This window comes from Coturnix japonica, chromosome 10, assembly GCF_001577835.2.
Source record: "Coturnix japonica isolate 7356 chromosome 10, Coturnix japonica 2.1, whole genome shotgun sequence".
Taxonomy (NCBI): domain Eukaryota; kingdom Metazoa; phylum Chordata; class Aves; order Galliformes; family Phasianidae; genus Coturnix; species Coturnix japonica.
The window spans coordinates 7,799,010-7,805,026 of NC_029525.1; positions in this window are offsets into that span (position 1 = coordinate 7,799,010).

The window sequence follows — 6,017 nt, forward strand, 5'->3', positions numbered from 1 at the left end:
GAGCCAAGCTAAGGGAACAGAGGTTTATCAGCACAGCCCTTGGAGCAGCTGGCTGCGCAGGGAGGTGTGCAGTGGCGATGGGCATGAAGCAGTGCTAGCTCTTGGTGTGCAGCTGAACTGCTCTTTCCTAAAGGATGGATGTGGCTGCACTGGAGGAACTGTCTGCACCATTTTTCTCCCTACTCAGCAGCAACCACAGCTTCCAGAGCAGACGGTTGGCCTTGGTGCAATGACTGACTAAGGGAGCCCCTCCACGAGCTGGTGTCTGCATCCTCCTGTTGGCTCCTGCTCTCGGAGGAGCCGTGGCTGTGCCTGTGTGGGGGCTCCCATTGGGCACCAACACACACCGGCACCACTGCTGCCAGCCCTGAGCTGGTGTGAGCCTTGGCTGCAGCACCGGCAAAGGGTTATATAAAGCCGAAGTGGTTTATATAAGCCTATTTTATCTGCAAATCATTTATATTTAGAGCACCTATTTCTGCTGGAAACCCTAAAAGCGTGTTACATAAGAGCCTGATAAATCCTTTGGCTTAGCATTTCAAGCAGGGGGAGGGAGCATTCAGTGCATGGGGCGTTCAGATTCGTTTTGTAACCAGAGCCGGAATGTGCCACCTGCAGCTGGGCTGGGGATCCTCTCTGCTCCCTCCTCAGCACCTTGACTACAGCACAATGTGTCCCTGTCCCTGTGCCTCTTGGTGTTACATCCACCAGCCTGCAGCAGGTGGCCATCCCTGAGCTCACTCCTTTGGGTGAGCCATGGCTGAATGGCACAGGGTCAGTGGCTGTCCCACCTCCAGAGGGCACCGTGCATTTTGCCCAGGTCCCTCATGGTCCCACTCGCAGAAGGCAGGAGGGCACTGAGCCCTGCACCCTGTGAGCAGCAGCAGCAGGGTCTCCCCTGTGGCATTGCCTCCCATGGGATGTGTGACCCCAGCCCCTCGCTTCCCATCACAGATCATCTGTCTTAAGCAAATTCTTGTCATACTTCACTCGAGCCAGACGCTGTAAATTGGATTAACGTGGTGCCGAGAGGGAAATATTTCAAACTAGGACTAATGGGAAAGTAGCCTGTGGGCTGCCCAAGGGTCAGTGGGTTCCTGTGGCTGCTGGTGAGCTCACAGGATCCTCCCATGGAGCAAAACCTCCCACTGGGGAGCAGAGGAGTAGTCGGGGCAGTGGCCATTCCGTGACAATGGATGCACAAGGCTGGGCTGATGCCCAACCCATTTACACACTGTTGGTGCCACTGCCATCATTCAGGAGCATCCTCACAGCCGGGGACACATCAGCCTGCAGCGAATGCACGCTGGCACTTGCAGCTGCTGGCTGTTTGAAGGCAGACAGTTTGCTGAGAGATACGTGGCTTAATTTCCATGTTGCCTGCGCTGGGAGAGAACCATACATTGCAGCCTGAGAGCAGCACAAGAGAAATACCATTCCCTGGAGGCCCCCGTGCCTCATCCCGCTGCTTGGAAGCGTCTCTGGGCCTGCATCAATAGATATGGAGCCAGGTTGATGGGTCGTAAGCAATACTTTATGGCCTTCATCAGATGGAAAAGAGGGACAGCAGTGCTGAGGGCAGGCTAAGGAGCACACCATGTACATGGTCACAGTCTGTCGCATTTTGGGGCCTGACAAACATGAAGAACCATGGAAAATCAGCGCAGTATCACATGTAGGCATCCACGTGATAATTATATACATAGAAGTAACCATCTTTCAGTAAGAGTCAACACCATATTTGCTAAGAAACTGTAGTATTAGCAGAATTGTGAGAGGCAGACATAATAGAAAATAGAAACCAAACCCATCTGCTTTATTAATCATGGCTTTAAAAATGTCTCTGCTAGCTATGCAGCTGTTTCAAGAGCTGTACTGTTTAAATCTATATCCAAACAAACACAGAAGCCACAATAAATCTGTCGTTCAGTTATTCAGTTCTGTGGCTTTAAATGATTAAAAACGATAAAATTCAAGAATAACATTAGATGGAAATTTTGTCTTTGTGCAGCTTGTGACACTGGGGGTTTAGCTGCTCATCCTCGCTGTGTGGGAACTTGTTGAGTCACAGCCTGACCCACTGATGGAGCACCTGGGAAAGGGGCTGGTCAGCCCTGGGAGCACAGGTGAAAGCAATCCAGCTGTGTTACCTGAAGGGGTGGAACCTGGCCGCACCTCTCTTAGACCCCATTTAAGGGCTGACTGGCAGTGGGGAAGGATCTCTGGTTGGATTTATTCCTTTTGTGGGTCTTCCTCAGGAGCACAGATCTTCAGAGATGGGTGAGTACCTTTCTGTTTTCCTTGTAACACCATTCCATTTGTGCTAGTCCCTTTGCTACTGCACTCCTGTATTGCCCTTCCACTGCATTGAACTTCCTGACTGCAACACTCTCCAAATGGCATCCTCAAGGAAAGGGATGGGAAAATGTCAATTTATCACCAGTGTGGACCCAGACAACCATGTTGATTTCTATTATCCCCAGCCCGGAGGTGTGGGTGGAAGCAGAGTGGTGGTCACCATGCAGGAAATGGATCCTGGCAGTATATGTAGTGTGGATGCCTCTTGGGAAGGCTGCAGTGGGGATTTATCCTTACCTTATACCTGCCGTGGTGAAATCAGGGAGGCTATGAGTCCTCCATGCTGCCCAGAACCTGGGGCACAGCCTGAGGAGCACAGAGGAATTAATGCATTCAGAGGAATTCAGAGGAAGCCTGAATCTCACCAGGTCTCATCTCTGAGTGGGCAGTGGGCTCGGTGGGCAGGAGATCACCTCCATGTCCTGCACTGCACCCAGCTGTGAGTGCTGGCAGAATGCACCAAGCCGGGGTCAGAAGTTGTGAATGCAAAGAAAAAGGTTTAAGTCACGTGGAAGTTTATCAGAGCAGGATGAAACAGTTTTCAGCTGACTAGGAAATAAATCCCAGAACTAGGGGGAAAAAATCCCCACACCAACCACCAATTCAGGGATGCTGATGTGTTTATAGTGAGACATCAACAGAGCACCTTAACAGTAAGGGTAGATTAACCCCAATGCAAAAAAATGGAGAAGGGAAAAGCCCTTCCCCTTGTATCCTCCACAAGGCCATGCTCTCATCAGCAGCCCCTGCCTCCAGCTGACACCAACCAAAGCCACCCATGTACCTGCTGGAATGAAGGACATGATCGATGGGGAGGTAGCACAGGCACATCACAGTACAGAAGGACCTTGTCTGGTGCCTCCATTGGTCAAGAAGTGTGACCCACATGTAGAAGGGATCGAATTCAGAAGTGCTTCCTCAGAGGCCCTCAAGCCCACAGCTGCCAGGGCCCTTCATTTCCCCAAGGGGAACAATGGGAGGTCAGTGGTTGTACAATTGATTGCGTTTCTCAGCTCTGAATCCAGGCGAGTCACAAGGTCCCTGTCCTGCACCCAGCATCCGGCCTCACTTCTCACCATACATAACATTCTGCCTGGGTGACATAAAGGTTAAAAGTAAATTTGGCTGCAGTAGAACAGCGCGCAGATTAGGAGAGGAATGTTATTATCGGCCTTCGCTATAGAAGGGCTGCTTTGCAGTCAGGATGCGATAGGCAAATGCCAGCAAAAAGACAATCCCTGTGTGCAGCAGCTGACAGAAGTGCTTGCAGTGCGGCGCTGTGCTGGGGCTATGAGGGCAGGCAGCAATGCAGCACACCATGCTACCTGTAATGCCAAGCCTCAATTGCTGATCTTCTCACCAGTCAGCACTTGAAGGAGTTCTCAAATAGAGCCCAGTGTGAGCAGGTAACCACTGCAAATACAGACATGGGAATGGAAGCACAGGAATGCCTGGCATCAGCAGTGATCCCAGCTGCTCAGCACTGAGCACACTGTAGCTCAGTTACCTCACAAACCAGCTCTGGTCTGATGCAAGTAACAGCAGAACAGCAAACAATAGTTTGCAAGCTTATGTAAGCACAGAAGTCACTGAAGGAACAGGGAGAGATTTGGTTTGGGGCGGCTGCTCAGGACTGTGCCTTTTGAAGAACGAGGACACACAATTGTTCAGTACATAAGCACTTGATGAGCACTTCAAATCTCACCAACAGAAAAGCCACTTCTTATAAACAAAGGGGAAGAGGATTTCTGCGAGCAGATTTAGTTCAGGGACTTATTTCCTCTGCACCAATAATCAGAAGGAACCTGAACAACAGCGTTGGCTCCAGCTTCCCCAGGAGCCCGGCTGTGATTCTCTGCACCCTGTGGCAGGAATGAGCAAAGCAGGGGGTGAGGAGCTGCCGGCCCCACTGAGCTGAGTGCAGCGTGGGCCCTCTTACAGCCACGTATGGGATTATATATAGCAGATCTTATTGAGTTAAAATTAAATATAATTGTCACAATGGGCTGACCGTGACTGAGAACTCCTGATCAGAACAAACTGTTCGGCACTGTGCTGGTTTCCATCTATTAGAGCCCATGTGATGAGAGTACATTCAACATGCTCTGTCCTGGTTGTTACATAAGGATAAACATCTCTTCTAGCTGAAGTCACTGTTAGATACGTTTTAAATGACGCCTTTAATTAAAGACCGCATACAGGAGGAAAGGTACTTGTAAAAGATGGTCAGCATCCTCCTTCCTTGCTGTTCCCTTAAACAAAGGTGTTCCGTTCTCCTTGGCAAACACAGTGGCACTGAACAGTCATCCCTTTACCTGGCTTACAATTCTGTAATTTGTTTTAGAAGCCCATTCAGTTGCTATGTCACAGCTCAAGGGCTGCCCTCTCTACCATCACAAGCTGAGGCTGTATTTTTGTAAGTGTGCTTTTGCACAAGATGTGCCTTTAGCCTGAATATTAAGCTTCCCCCTGTTCCTGTGGAGATGTCGGTGCATTCCAGTCCAGACCCTCCCTAATGGGAAAGGGCCAACATCCTTCCTCCTGCCCCAGCCCCATCTGCACAAAGGCAAGGGGCTATGCCAAAGCTCAGCAACACACACTGCAGCCTTGTTCTAACAAAGCTGCGGCTGCCAGAGGAGCAGAAATGGAAACATTATGGAAAAAGTTCCAGGAGTTTGCCAGAAGATGAAGATTCATTGTCCAGCAAATTAGCTACCTGATGGGAAGAACTAGAAAGGAAGTAAATACTGCTGCTCTTAAAACATGCTGCAACAGAGATTGGTCTGTGCATTTCCAAACAGCCTGTAGCGGTTACCTGGTCCTGCTCTTGAAATCTCTTTATGATGGAACACCGGTGGGCTTCTCTGCTGCTTACCTTCACTTCAGGTTCCCGGTGACATGAAGGCAGTTGCATGCAGGTGCACTTCGATAACAAGTCTAAAAAGTTAATAAGACATCACTGCTCACACTCTGAAACTGAATCACACTTCCAACAGGTACAGTTAGCACCATAACCAGTTACAGTTAGCACCATAACCAGTTACAGTTAGCACCATAACCAGTTACACACTCAGGCTCACAGATGTACATACTCACAGATGTAGCCCTGCACAAGACTCCTTTACACACAGGCTGTACAGTGGCAGAAGCACACAGAACCATAGAATGGCCTGGGTTGTAAAGGACCACAGTGCTCATCCAGTTCCAACCCCCTGCTGTGTGCAGGGTCTCCAACCACCAGACCAGGCTGCCCAGAGCCACATCCAGCCTGGCCTTGAATCCTGCAGGGATGGGGCATCCACAGCCTCCCTGGGCAACCTGTTCCAGTGCATCACCACCCTCTAGGTAACAAACTTTTCCTAATATCCAACCTAAACCACCTCTGTCTCAGTTTAAAACCATTCCCCCTTGTCCTATCCCATCTCTGGAGCCTGCCCAGCCTGGAGGACACAAGGCAGGCTCCCACCCACCCTGAGCTCCATGCAGCACATTGCCCAGCAGCACGACATCCCTCATAGCACAGACAGTGGTTTTTACAGCCCCAGCTGTTTGCTTCTCTTTGTATAAAGCACCAGGAAACAACAGTCATTTTTTTTTTTTTTGCTGGCCATGTTTTTATTTGTCTTTCGTTTTAAACAGGGGAGCCAATGATACATCCA